At 42.8% G+C, this 15,457-nt stretch overlaps 1 protein-coding gene across 1 annotated transcript in view; it reads right to left on the bottom strand.

The window, feature by feature from the left end:
* Positions 1–12,508, bottom strand: part of NR1I2 (nuclear receptor subfamily 1 group I member 2) — a 50,488-nt gene extending 37,980 nt beyond the window's left edge. The window contains exon 1 of the mRNA XM_063446059.1: positions 12,358–12,508. The gene's annotated coding sequence lies outside the window, so the exon portion shown is untranslated. The remainder of the gene's footprint in view (positions 1–12,357) is intronic.
* Between the last annotated feature and the right edge of the window lie 2,949 nt (positions 12,509–15,457).

Below are 15,457 nucleotides of genomic sequence, written 5' to 3'. Positions count from 1 at the left end.
TGGACTTGGCATTCAATGCTTATTCCTTCCTCGGTGATTTTATATACTGAAACACACATACATGGCTCAAACCATTACACTATTCTACTTTCAGGTAGAATGCCAGATCCTCATATTATACATACCTACCAAGTGTCCCTATTTAGGAAGGACAGTCCCTCTATTCTCTCCTAATCTCTCTTTTCTAGGGCTCCAAATTGTTGGTGTCTGAGTGTATAACAGAGCTCCACAGCAATAATACTCCCAGTAATGTGTCTGAGTTTATAACAGAGCTCCACAGCAATAATACTCCCAGTAATGTGCCTGAGTGTATAACAGAGCTCCACAGCAATAATACTCCCAGTAATGTGTCTGAGTGTATAACAGAGCTCCATAGTAATAATACTCCCAGTACTGTGTCTGAGTGTATAACAGAGCTCCACAGCAATAATACTCCCAGTAATGTGTCTGAGTGTATAACAGAGCTCCACAGCAATAATACTCCCAGTAATGTGTCTGAGTGTATAACAGAGCTGCACAGCAATAATACTCCCAGTAATGTGTCTGAATGTATAACGGAGCCCCACAGCAATAATACTCCCAGTAATGTGTCTGAGTGTATAACAGAGCTCCATAGTAATAATACTCCCAGTAATGTGGCTGAGTGTATAACAGAGCTCCACAGTAATAATACTCCCAGTAATGTGTCTGGTTGTATAACAGAGCTCCACAGCAATAATACTCCCAGTAATGTATTATAACAGAGCTCCACAGCAATAATACTCCCAGTAATGTGGCTGAGTGTATAACAGAGCCCCACAGCAATAATACTCCCAGTAATGTGTCTGAATGTATAACAGAGCTCCATAGTAATAATACTCCCAGTACTGTGTCTGAGTGTATAACAGAGCCCCACAGCAATAATACACCCAGTAATGTGTCTGAGTGTATAACAGAGCTCCACAGCAATAATACTCCCAGTAATGTGTCTGAGCGTATAACAGAGCTCCACAGCAATAATACTCCCAGTAATGTGTCTGAGTGTATAACAGAGCTGCACAGCAATAATACTCCCAGTAATGTGTCTGAATGTATAACGGAGCCCCACAGCAATAATACTCCCAGTAATGTGGCTGAGTGTATAACAGCGCCCCACAGCAATAATACTCCCAGTAATGTGTCTGAATGTATAACAGAGCTCCACAGCAATAATACTCCCAGTAATGTGGCTGAGTGTATAACAGAGCCCCACAGCAATAACACTCCCAGTAATGTGCCTGAGTGTATAACAGAGCTCCACAGCAATAATACTCCCAGTAATGTGTCTGAATGTATAACAGAGCTCCACAGCAATAATACTCCCAGTAATGTGGCTGAGTGTATAACAGAGCTCCATAGTAATAATACTCCCAGTAATGTGGCTGAGTGTATAACAGAGCTCCACAGTAATAATACTCCCAGTAATGTGTCTGGTTGTATAACAGAGCTCCACAGCAATAATACTCCCAGTAATGTATTATAACAGAGCTCCACAGCAATAATACTCCCAGTAATGTGGCTGAGTGTATAACAGAGCTCCACAGTAATAATACTCCCAGTAATGTGTCTGGTTGTATAACAGAGCTCCACAGCAATAATACTCCCAGTAATGTATTATAACAGAGCTCCACAGCAATAATACTCCCAGTACTGTGGCTGAGTGTATAACAGAGCCCCACAGCAATAACACTCCCAGTAATGTGTCTGAGTGTATAACAGAGCTCCACAGCAATAATACTCCCAGTAATGTGTCTGAATGTATAACAGAGCTCCACAGCAATAATACTCCCAGTAATGTGTCTGAGTGTATAACAGAGCTCCACAGCAATAATACTCCCAGTAATGTGTCTGAATGTATAACAGAGCTCCACAGTAATAATACTCCCAGTAATGTGTCTGAGTGTATAACAGAGCTCCACAGCAATAATACTCCCAGTAATGTGTCTGAATGTATAACAGAGCTCCACAGCAATAATACTCCCAGTAATGTGTCTGAGTGTATAACGGAGCTCCACAGTAATAATACTCCCAGTAATGTGTCTGAGTGTATAACAGAGCTCCACAGCAATAATACTCCCAGTAATGTGTCTGAGCGTATAACAGAGCTCCACGGCAATAATACTGCCAGTAATGTGTCTGAGTGTATAACAGAACTCCACAGCAATAATACTTCCAGTAATGTGTTTGAGTGTGTAACAGAGCTCCACAGCAATAATACTCCCAGTAATGTGTCTGAGTGTATAACAGAGCTCCACAGCAATAATACTCCCAGTAATGTGTCTGAGTGTATAACAGAGCCCCACAGCAATAATACTCCCAGTAATGTGTCTGAGTGTATAACAGAGCTCCACAGCAATAATACTCCCAGTAATGTGTCTGAGTGTATAACAGAGCTCCACAGCAATAATACTCCCAGTAATGTGTCTGAGTGTATAACAGAGCCCCACAGCAATAATACTCCCAGTAATGTGTCTGAGTGTATAACAGAGCTCCACATCAATAATACTCCCAGTAATGTGTCTGAGTGTATAACAGAGCCCCACAGCAATAATACTCCCAGTAATGTGTCTGTGTGTATAACAGAGCTCCACAGCAATAATACTCTCAGTAATGTGTCTGAGGGTATAACAGAGCTCCACAGCAATAATACTCCCAGTAATGTGTCTGAGGGTATAACAGAGCTCCACAGCAATAATACTCCCAGTAATGTGTCTGAGGGTATAACAGAGCTCCACAGCAATAATGCTCCCAGTAATGTGCCTGAGTGTATAACAGAGCTCCACAGCAATAATACTCCCAGTAATGTGCCTGAGTGTATAACAGAGCTCCACAGCAATAATACTCCCAGTAATGTGTCTGAGGGTATAACAGAGCTCCACAGCAATAATACTCCCAGTAATGTGTCTGAGGGTATAACAGAGCTCCACAGCAATAATACTCCCAGTAATGTGCCTGAGTGTATAACAGAGCTCCACAGCAATAATACTCCCAGTAATGTGCCTGAGTGTATAACAGAACTCCACAGCAATAATACTCCCAGTAATGTGTCTGAGTGTATAACAGAGCTCCACAGCAATAATACACCCAGTAATGTGTCTCAGTGTATAACAGAGCTCCACAGCAATAATACTCCCAGTAATGTGTCTGAGGGTATAACAGAGCTCCACAGCAATAATACTCCCAGTAATGTGCCTGAGTGTATAACAGAGCTCCACAGCAATAATACTCCCAGTAATGTGCCTGAGTGTATAACAGAGCCCCACAGCAATAATACTCCCAGTAATGTGTCTGAGTGTATAACAGAGCTCCACAGCAATAATACACCCAGTAATGTGTCTCAGTGTATAACAGAGCTCCACAGCAATAATACTCCCAGTAATGTGTCTGAGGGTATAACAGAGCTCCACAGCAATAATACTCCCAGTAATGTGTCTGAGTGTATAACAGGGCCCCACAGCAATAATACTCCCAGTAATGTGTCTGAGTGTATAACAGAACTCCACAGCCATAATACTCCCAGTAATGTGTCTGAGTGTATAACAGGGCCCCACAGCCATAATACTCCCAGTAATGTGTCTGAGTGTATAACAGAACTCCACAGCAATAATACTCCCAGTAATGTGTCTGAGTGTATAACAGAGCTCCACAGCAATAATACTCCCAGAAATGTGTCTGAGTGTATAACAGAGCTCCACAGCAATAATACTCCCAGTAATGTGTCTGATTGTATAACAGAGCTCCACAGCAATAATACTCCCAGTAATGTCTGAGTGTATAACAGAGCCCCACAGCAATAATACTCCCAGTAACGTGTCTGATTGTATAACAGAGCTCCACAGCAATAATACTCCCAGTAATGTGCCTGAGTGTATAACAGAACTCCACAGCAATAATACTCCCAGTAATGTGTCTGAGTGTATAACAGAGCTCCACAGCAATAATACACCCAGTAATGTGTCTCAGTGTATAACAGAGCTCCACAGCAATAATACTCCCAGTAATGTGTCTGAGGGTATAACAGAGCTCCACAGCAATAATACTCCCAGTAATGTGCCTGAGTGTATAACAGAGCTCCACAGCAATAATACTCCCAGTAATGTGCCTGAGTGTATAACAGAGCCCCACAGCAATAATACTCCCAGTAATGTGTCTGAGTGTATAACAGAGCTCCACAGCAATAATACACCCAGTAATGTGTCTCAGTGTATAACAGAGCTCCACAGCAATAATACTCCCAGTAATGTGTCTGAGTGTATAACAGAGCTCCACAGCAATAATACTCCCAGTAATGTGTCTGAGTGTATAACAGAGCTCCACAGCAATAATACTCCCAGTAATGTGTCTGAGCGTATAACAGAGCTCCACAGCAATAATACTCCCAGTAATGTGTCTGAGCGTATAACAGAGCTCCACGGCAATAATACTGCCAGTAATGTGTCTGAGTGTATAACAGAACTCCACAGCAATAATACTTCCAGTAATGTGTTTGAGTGTGTAACAGAGCTCCACAGCAATAATACTCCCAGTAATGTGTCTGAGTGTATAACAGAGCTCCACAGCAATAATACTCCCAGTAATGTGTCTGAGTGTATAACAGAGCCCCACAGCAATAATACTCCCAGTAATGTGTCTGAGTGTATAACAGAGCTCCACAGCAATAATACTCCCAGTAATGTGTCTGAGTGTATAACAGAGCTCCACATCAATAATACTCCCAGTAATGTGTCTGAGTGTATAACAGAGCCCCACAGCAATAATACTCCCAGTAATGTGTCTGAGTGTATAACAGAGCTCCACATCAATAATACTCCCAGTAATGTGTCTGAGTGTATAACAGAGCCCCACAGCAATAATACTCCCAGTAATGTGTCTGTGTGTATAACAGAGCTCCACAGCAATAATACTCTCAGTAATGTGTCTGAGGGTATAACAGAGCTCCACAGCAATAATACTCCCAGTAATGTGTCTGAGGGTATAACAGAGCTCCACAGCAATAATACTCCCAGTAATGTGTCTGAGGGTATAACAGAGCTCCACAGCAATAATGCTCCCAGTAATGTGCCTGAGTGTATAACAGAGCTCCACAGCAATAATACTCCCAGTAATGTGCCTGAGTGTATAACAGAGCTCCACAGCAATAATACTCCCAGTAATGTGTCTGAGGGTATAACAGAGCTCCACAGCAATAATACTCCCAGTAATGTGTCTGAGGGTATAACAGAGCTCCACAGCAATAATACTCCCAGTAATGTGCCTGAGTGTATAACAGAGCTCCACAGCAATAATACTCCCAGTAATGTGCCTGAGTGTATAACAGAACTCCACAGCAATAATACTCCCAGTAATGTGTCTGAGTGTATAACAGAGCTCCACAGCAATAATACACCCAGTAATGTGTCTCAGTGTATAACAGAGCTCCACAGCAATAATACTCCCAGTAATGTGTCTGAGGGTATAACAGAGCTCCACAGCAATAATACTCCCAGTAATGTGCCTGAGTGTATAACAGAGCTCCACAGCAATAATACTCCCAGTAATGTGCCTGAGTGTATAACAGAGCCCCACAGCAATAATACTCCCAGTAATGTGTCTGAGTGTATAACAGAGCTCCACAGCAATAATACACCCAGTAATGTGTCTCAGTGTATAACAGAGCTCCACAGCAATAATACTCCCAGTAATGTGTCTGAGTGTATAACAGAGCTCCACAGCAATAATACTCCCAGTAATGTGTCTGAGGGTATAACAGAGCTCCACAGCAATAATACTCCCAGTAATGTGTCTGAGTGTATAACAGGGCCCCACAGCAATAATACTCCCAGTAATGTGTCTGAGTGTATAACAGAACTCCACAGCCATAATACTCCCAGTAATGTGTCTGAGTGTATAACAGGGCCCCACAGCCATAATACTCCCAGTAATGTGTCTGAGTGTATAACAGAACTCCACAGCAATAATACTCCCAGTAATGTGTCTGAGTGTATAACAGAGCTCCACAGCAATAATACTCCCAGAAATGTGTCTGAGTGTATAACAGAGCTCCACAGCAATAATACTCCCAGTAATGTGTCTGATTGTATAACAGAGCTCCACAGCAATAATACTCCCAGTAATGTCTGAGTGTATAACAGAGCCCCACAGCAATAATACTCCCAGTAACGTGTCTGATTGTATAACAGAGCTCCACAGCAATAATACTCCCAGTAATGTGTCTGAGTGTATAACAGAACTCCACAGCAATAATACTCCCAGTAATGTGTCTGAGTGTATAACAGAGCTCCACAGCAATAATACACCCAGTAATGTGTCTCAGTGTATAACAGAGCTCCACAGCAATAATACTCACAGTAATGTGTCTGAGTGTATAACAGAGCTCCACAGCAATAATACTCCCAGTAATGTGTCTGAGTGTATAACAGAGCTCCACAGCAATAATACTCCCAGTAATGTGTCTGAGTGTATAACAGAGCTCCACAGCAATAATACTCCCAGTAATGTGCCTGAGTGTATAACAGAACTCCACAGCAATAATACTCCCAGTAATGTGTCTGAGTGTATAACAGAGCTCCACAGCAATAATACACCCAGTAATGTGCCTGAGTGTATAACAGAGCTCCACAGCAATAATACTCCCAGTAATGTGCCTGAGTATATAACAGAGCTCCACAGCAATAATACTCCCAGTAATGTGCCTGAGTGTATAACAGAGCTCCACAGCAATAATACTCCCAGTAATGTGCCTGAGTATATAACAGAGCTCCACAGCAATAATACTCCCAGTAATGTGTCTGAGTGTATAACAGAGCTCCACAGCAATAATACTCCCAGTAATGTGTCTGAGGGTATAACAGAGCTCCACAGCAATAATACTCCCAGTAATGTGTCTGAGTGTATAACAGGGCCCCACAGCAATAATACTCCCAGTAATGTGCCTGAGTGTATAACAGAACTCCACAGCAATAATACTCCCAGTAATGTGTCTGAGTGTATAACAGAGCTCCACAGCAATAATACACCCAGTAATGTGTCTCAGTGTATAACAGAGCTCCACAGCAATAATACTCCCAGTAATGTGTCTGAGTGTATAACAGAGCTCCACAGCAATAATACTCCCAGTAATGTGTCTGAGGGTATAACAGAGCTCCACAGCAATAATACTCCCAGTAATGTGTCTGAGTGTATAACAGGGCCCCACAGCAATAATACTCCCAGTAATGTGTCTGAGTGTATAACAGAACTCCACAGCCATAATACTCCCAGTAATGTGTCTGAGTGTATAACAGGGCCCCACAGCCATAATACTCCCAGTAATGTGTCTGAGTGTATAACAGAACTCCACAGCAATAATACTCCCAGTAATGTGTCTGAGTGTATAACAGAGCTCCACAGCAATAATACTCCCAGTAATGTGTCTGAGTGTATAACAGAGCTCCACAGCAATAATACTCCCAGTAATGTGTCTGATTGTATAACAGAGCTCCACAGCAATAATACTCCCAGTAATGTCTGAGTGTATAACAGAGCCCCACAGCAATAATACTCCCAGTAACGTGTCTGATTGTATAACAGAGCTCCACAGCAATAATACTCCCAGTAATGTGTCTGAGTGTATAACAGAACTCCACAGCAATAATACTCCCAGTAATGTGTCTGAGTGTATAACAGAGCTCCACAGCAATAATACACCCAGTAATGTGTCTCAGTGTATAACAGAGCTCCACAGCAATAATACTCCCAGTAATGTGTCTGAGTGTATAACAGAGCTCCACAGCAATAATACTCCCAGTAATGTGTCTGAGTGTATAACAGAGCTCCACAGCAATAATACTCCCAGTAATGTGTCTGAGTGTATAACAGAGCTCCACAGCAATAATACTCCCAGTAATGTGTCTGAGTGTATAACAGAGCTCCACAGCAATAATACTCCCAGTAATGTGTCTGAGTGTATAACAGAGCCCCACAGCAATAATACTCCCAGTAATGTGTCTGAGTGTATAACAGAGCTCCACATCAATAATACTCCCAGTAATGTGTCTGAGTGTATAACAGAGCCCCACAGCAATAATACTCCCAGTAATGTGTCTGTGTGTATAACAGAGCTCCACAGCAATAATACTCTCAGTAATGTGTCTGAGGGTATAACAGAGCTCCACAGCAATAATACTCCCAGTAATGTGTCTGAGGGTATAACAGAGCTCCACAGCAATAATACTCCCAGTAATGTGTCTGAGGGTATAACAGAGCTCCACAGCAATAATACTCCCAGTAATGTGCCTGAGTGTATAACAGAGCTCCACAGCAATAATACTCCCAGTAATGTGCCTGAGTGTATAACAGAGCTCCACAGCAATAATACTCCCAGTAATGTGTCTGAGGGTATAACAGAGCTCCACAGCAATAATACTCCCAGTAATGTGTCTCAGTGTATAACAGAGCTCCACAGCAATAATACTCCCAGTAATGTGTCTGAGTGTATAACAGAGCTCCACAGCAATAATACTCCCAGTAATGTGTCTGAGGGTATAACAGAGCTCCACAGCAATAATACTCCCAGTAATGTGCCTGAGTGTATAACAGAGCTCCACAGCAATAATACTCCCAGTAATGTGCCTGAGTGTATAACAGAGCTCCACAGCAATAATACTCCCAGTAATGTGTCTGAGGGTATAACAGAGCTCCACAGCAATAAAACTCCCAGTAATGTGTCTGAGGGTATAACAGAGCTCCACAGCAATAATACTCCCAGTAATGTGCCTGAGTGTATAACAGAGCTCCACAGCAATAATACTCCCAGTAATGTGCCTGAGTGTATAACAGAGCTCCACAGCAATAATACTCCCAGTAATGTGTCTGAGTGTATAACAGAGCTCCACAGCAATAATACTCCCAGTAATGTGTCTGAGGGTATAACAGAGCTCCACAGCAATAATACTCCCAGTAATGTGTCTGAGTGTATAACAGGGCCCCACAGCAATAATACTCCTAGTAATGTGCCTGAGTGTATAACAGAACTCCACAGCAATAATACTCCCAGTAATGTGTCTGAGTGTATAACAGAGCTCCACAGCAATAATACACCCAGTAATGTGTCTCAGTGTATAACAGAGCTCCACAGCAATAATACTCCCAGTAATGTGTCTGAGTGTATAACAGAGCTCCACAGCAATAATACTCCCAGTAATGTGTCTGAGGGTATAACAGAGCTCCACAGCAATAATACTCCCAGTAATGTGTCTGAGTGTATAACAGGGCCCCACAGCAATAATACTCCCAGTAATGTGTCTGAGTGTATAACAGAGCTCCACAGCAATAATACTCCCAGTAATGTGTCTGAGGGTATAACAGAGCTCCACAGCAATAATACTCCCAGTAATGTGCCTGAGTGTATAACAGAGCTCCACAGCAATAATACTCCCAGTAATGTGCCTGAGTGTATAACAGAGCTCCACAGCAATAATACTCCCAGTAATGTCTGAGTGTATAACAGAGCTCCACAGCAATAATACTCCCAGTAATGTGTCTGAGGGTATAACAGAGCTCCACAGCAATAATACTCCCAGTAATGTGTCTGAGTGTATAACAGGGCCCCACAGCAATAATACTCCCAGTAATGTGCCTGAGTGTATAACAGAACTCCACAGCAATAATACTCCCAGTAATGTGTCTGAGTGTATAACAGAGCTCCACAGCAATAATACACCCAGTAATGTGTCTCAGTGTATAACAGAGCTCCACAGCAATAATACTCCCAGTAATGTGTCTGAGTGTATAACAGAGCTCCACAGCAATAATACTCCCAGTAATGTGTCTGAGGGTATAACAGAGCTCCACAGCAATAATACACCCAGTAATGTGTCTCAGTGTATAACAGAGCTCCACAGCAATAATACTCCCAGTAATGTGTCTGAGTGTATAACAGAGCTCCACAGCAATAATACTCCCAGTAATGTGTCTGATTGTATAACAGAGCTCCACAGCAATAATACTCCCAGTAATGTCTGAGTGTATAACAGAGCCCCACAGCAATAATACTCCCAGTAACGTGTCTGATTGTATAACAGAGCTCCACAGCAATAATACTCCCAGTAATGTGTCTGAGTGTATAACAGAGCCCCACAGTAATAATACTCCCAGTAATGTGTCTGAGTGTATAACAGAGCTCCACAGCAATAATACACCCAGTAATGTGTCTCAGTGTATAACAGAGCTCCACAGCAATAATACTCCCAGTAATGTGTCTGAGTGTATAACAGAGCTCCACAGCAATAATACTCCCAGTAATGTGTCTGAGTGTATCACAGAGCTCCACAGCAATAATACTCCCAGTAATGTGTCTGAGTGTATAACAGAGCTCCACAGCAATAATACTCCCAGTAATGTGTCTCAGTGTATAACAGAGCTCCACAGTAATAATACTCCCAGTAATGTGTCTGAGGGTATAACAGAGCTCCACAGCAATAATACTCCCAGTAATGTGTCTGAATGTATAACAGAGCTCCACAGCAATAATACTCCCAGTAATGTGTCTGAATGTATAACAGAGCTCCACAGCAATAATACTCCCAGTAATGTGTCTGAGTGTATAACAGATCCCCACAGCAATAATACTCCCAGTAATGTGTCTGAGTGTATAACAGAGCTCCACAGCAATAATACTCCCAGTAATGTGTCTGAATGTATAACAGGGCCCCACAGCAATAATACTCCCAGTAATGTGTCTGAGTGTATAACAGAGCTCCACAGCAATAATACTCCCAGTAATGTGTCTGATTGTATAACAGAGCTCCACAGCAATAATACTCCCAGTAATGTCTGAGTGTATAACAGAGCCCCACAGCAATAATACTCCCAGTAACGTGTCTGATTGTATAACAGAGCTCCACAGCAATAATACTCCCAGTAATGTGTCTGAGTGTATAACAGAGCCCCACAGTAATAATACTCCCAGTAATGTGTCTGAGGGTATAACAGAGCTCCACAGCAATAATACACCCAGTAATGTGTCTCAGTGTATAACAGAGCTCCACAGCAATAATACTCCCAGTAATGTGTCTGAGTGTATAACAGAGCTCCACAGCAATAATACTCCCAGTAATGTGTCTGAGTGTATAACAGAGCTCCACAGCAATAATACTCCCAGTAATGTGTCTGAGGGTATAACAGAGCTCCACAGCAATAATACTCCCAGTAATGTGTCTCAGTGTATAACAGAGCTCCACAGTAATAATACTCCCAGTAATGTGTCTGAGGGTATAACAGAGCGCCACAGCAATAATACTCCCAGTAATGTGTCTGAGTGTATAACAGATCCCCACAGCAATAATACTCCCAGTAATGTGTCTGAGTGTATAACAGAGCTCCACAGCAATAATACTCCCAGTAATGTGTCTGAATGTATAACAGAGCTCCACAGCAATAATACTCCCAGTAATGTGTCTGAATGTATAACAGAGCTCCACAGCAATAATACTCCCAGTAATGTGTCTGAGAGTATAACAGAGCTCCACAGCAATAATACTCCCAGTAATGTGACTGAGTGTATAACAGAGCTCCACAGTAATAATACTCCCAGTAATGTGACTGAGTGTATAACAGAGCCCCACAGCAATAATACTCCCAGTAATGTGTCTGAGTGTATAACAGAGCTCCACAGTAATAATACTCCCAGTAATGTGACTGAGTGTATAACAGAGCCCCACAGCAATAATACTCCCAGTAATGTGTCTGAGTGTATAACAGAGCTCCACAGCAATAATACTCCCAGTAATGTGTCTGAGTGTATAACAGAGCCCCACAGCAATAATACTCCCAGTAATGTGTCTAAACTACAGTACACATGTTTTATCTGTGTAAATAAGATACATTGTTTTTGTTATAAATTACATTTTAGTTGCATAAATTGTTATTAGTAAATCACCTAAAATGTCTCAGAATAACCCTGTTGCTGGCCACCTTCTCCCACAAATTCTGGTTTAAAATTATGAGCAAATCAAACAAAGGCCATTGAAATAGCTCAACACAATGAATGCTTCAAGTGATTTCCCTAAATTCAGCTGAAAATGCAACTTATAATGACTTGTCAGAGTTACCAGCTAGTCAATCACTAATCAAACTGAGTAACCAGCTAGTCAATCACTAATCAAACTGAGTAACCAGCTAATCAATCACTAATCAAACTGAGTAACCAGCTAGTCAATCACTAATCAAGCTGTATAACCAGCTAGTCAATCACTAATCAAACTGAGTAACCAGCTAGTCAGTCACTAATCAAACTGTATACCCAGCTGGATGCGCAGAGTTGGTAATCACGAGTAGAAGAAACATTCATTATAAAAGTACCTTTTTCCTGATTCTGGAAGAGAGATTCATCTTTTCCCTCATATCGTCATCTGCAGCCGGCTCTTGATTTAAATCCAACTAATATCAGCCATGAGAACGACAGAAAGCAGAGCCCACTAGAGTCACAGCTTGGTAGAGTTCACGTCCACGTTAACACCTAAATCACAAAATACAGATTAAGGAATAGCGCACACAAAAACACATTATTACATTTTACAAGGCTCCTTATAATCACATATCTCAGCAAACAAATATGGGGATAAAGTTACACCATAAGGAAATATTGTGTTAAATCCACCACAACATCACAGTACCCCAATATCGGTGGGTGCTACATTAATTACATCACAGTACCCCAATATCGGTGGGTTCTACATTAATTACATCACAGTACCCCAATATCGGTGGATTCTACATTAATTACATCACAGTACCCCAATATCGGTGGGTTCTACATTAATTACATCACAGTACCCCAATATCGGTGTGTCCTACATTAATTACATCACAGTACCCTAATATTGGTGGGTCCTACATTAATTTCATCACAGTACCCTAATATTGGTGGGTCCTACGTTAATTACATCACAGTACCCTAATACTGGTGCGTCCTATGTTAATTACATCCAAGTACCCTAATATTGGTGGGTCCTACGTTAATTACATAACAGTACCCTAATACTGGTGCGTCCTATGTTAATTACATCCAAGTACCCTAATATTGGTGGGTCCTACGTTAATTACATAACAGTACCCTAATACTGGTGGGTCCTACGTTAATTACATTACAGTACCCCAATATCGGTGGTTCCTACATTAATTACATCACAGTACCCCAATATTGGTGGGTCCTAGACTAATTACGTCTACCCCTATATCGGTGGGTCCTAGACTAATTGCGTCACAGTACCCCAATATCGGTGGGTCCTTCCAGTGGCGTACACATAATCCATGGGGCCCCGGTGCGAAACTGATCTGTGGGCCCACCCCCTCCCTCTCCCCCCCTCCGCCCCCCGACAGACACACATACATAGACAGACAGACAGACACACATACAGACCGACACACACACAGGCACACACAGATACATACAAACAGAAAGGCACACATACAGACACACACACACACACATTCTAAGACACATACATACAGACAGAGGACATGTTAATTTACCAGGGGTTATCCAGGAGTTTCAGACACTGCTGGGACACAGGAACGTGCCAACATGTTTAATGGATTTCCAGGGTAGAAATAACTGACGGGGTAGATAGAGTCTGGAATAAATGTATATATACTTTGTACAGCACCAACCTGAGAGTTAGTGAATCTCAGAAACCCCAGAAATCCGAGGGAGTCTTTTAAACCAAATACATTTCACTTTGAGAGTATACCCATGCCGTTTCTATAGGTAAAATGATACGCTGTTGCTGTGGGGATATTATCACAATGATACAAAGACCTATTTATGTTGCCTGACCTTACCTTTTCATACCCACAGGGACAGGGGTGTAAAATACTCCTTCCCTTTCTGTTCAGTTGTCCATATCCCCCTTGTTCGTTTCCCAAATGGACGGTGTGTGGTCCCCCTTTCATACCACCCCGAACACCGACCACCCCTGGCTGTTAACCGCATTTAAGTAATTAACTCTAGTGCTTTCCCTGGGTGGTCGCCATTCGTCAAACGCATGTGCTCCAGTGAATGGTGGCCATTTTGTCTCCCGAACACAGGCAGCGGTACATGGTCGAATGCTTGGAACTATTTTCGTCCATGCAATCCCACAAACCCGGGCAAAGATTGTACCGCTGCCCGTTCACTCCCCGAACCAGCTAGACGAACGACGTTCGGGAGATAGGAACTGTGATGGACCGCCTGGCACCCCGACTGGGTGCCTCCGCCAACCGCTGCTTCCTAGTCACCTTCAGTACTATAAGCACCGCACACCATAAGTACCGTAGCCCCTTAGCTGCCGCAGCTTGGCTGGGGTCTTACAGTCCTCCACCCACCCTGGACCTAAGACAAGGATTCAGCTTCCAGTGGGTGGACCTCTCCTCCTCCAGAGAGTATAGCAGGTCTGGCTGTGTAGCTCTTATGAGACCCAGTGATTATAGCCAGTATAGTAATCCAAAGAGCAATCCCAGGAGCAGGGATTATAGCTGGCATAGACAAGTCTCTGTGTTGAGGGTGAAGTAAGACTGAATTTTAATGGTGCCACACTGGCCTTTTATGACAGTCCCCATGGAAGAGCTACGCCCACATGGACCTTATTGGGAACTCCAACACAAAGACACAGACCAATAAGAACAGTGATTAAATGCATGACACTCCCATAACAAACATACAATCCCTCCCCTCTGCCTGGGAGATAATTGAGTCAGATGTATCAATTCAATTATCTCCAGGCAGAAAAAAAAATACATATTTCTAAAAAGTCCCAAAAGTACCCCAAAACACAAAAACACATTATCCCCACAAATGTTACATCCCCTGACAGCCCTGATCTCGGTGACCAACATATCCAAAAATCATCACAATCAGTTCAGGGGTTCAGAAAATTTATGGAATTCACATTTTGACTGACTGCAGGCATGGTCCCATAGCCAAAAATAGTTCCATAGAATTGCGGCTAAGTGCCCCTGAAGTACTGGGGAACCGAACATGAACAGTGAAAATAGTTCCAGGGCATTCGCGGCTAAGTCCCCCTGAAGTCTATTTGCGGGCTTGGTCCATGCAAACTATATGGCCACCACCTCAAGGTCGTCCATAGGAATTGCGGCCACCCAGACAAACACTTAGAACACTGCAGTGGAAGTTGCAACAATGTATCAATTAAGCTTAACAAGCTCCAGGGTGGTCTCCAGTTCGTGCGGCTGCTCAGTTACCGAGCCATATAATTCAAATAGACGAATGGAGACTTTTATAGCACAGTTTACAGGGTGAATAGTCTGCGGGCAGGAGTCTGGCCAACAGGCACCTTCAAGAACCAGTGGCGAGGTTACTTTCGCCACAGGAACTACCGACTGGGGGGAGCATATGCTCCCTAAAAGCCAGGGGGAGCGTTCGTCTGTGTTCGCACAGGAACCCCCGAAAGTAGCCGGCCGT

Source organism: Pelobates fuscus, chromosome 1 (assembly GCF_036172605.1).
Source record: "Pelobates fuscus isolate aPelFus1 chromosome 1, aPelFus1.pri, whole genome shotgun sequence".
NCBI lineage: Eukaryota > Metazoa > Chordata > Amphibia > Anura > Pelobatidae > Pelobates > Pelobates fuscus.
The sequence above is the reverse complement of the archived record's forward strand: the minus strand, read 5'-3'. Positions and strand labels throughout refer to the sequence as shown.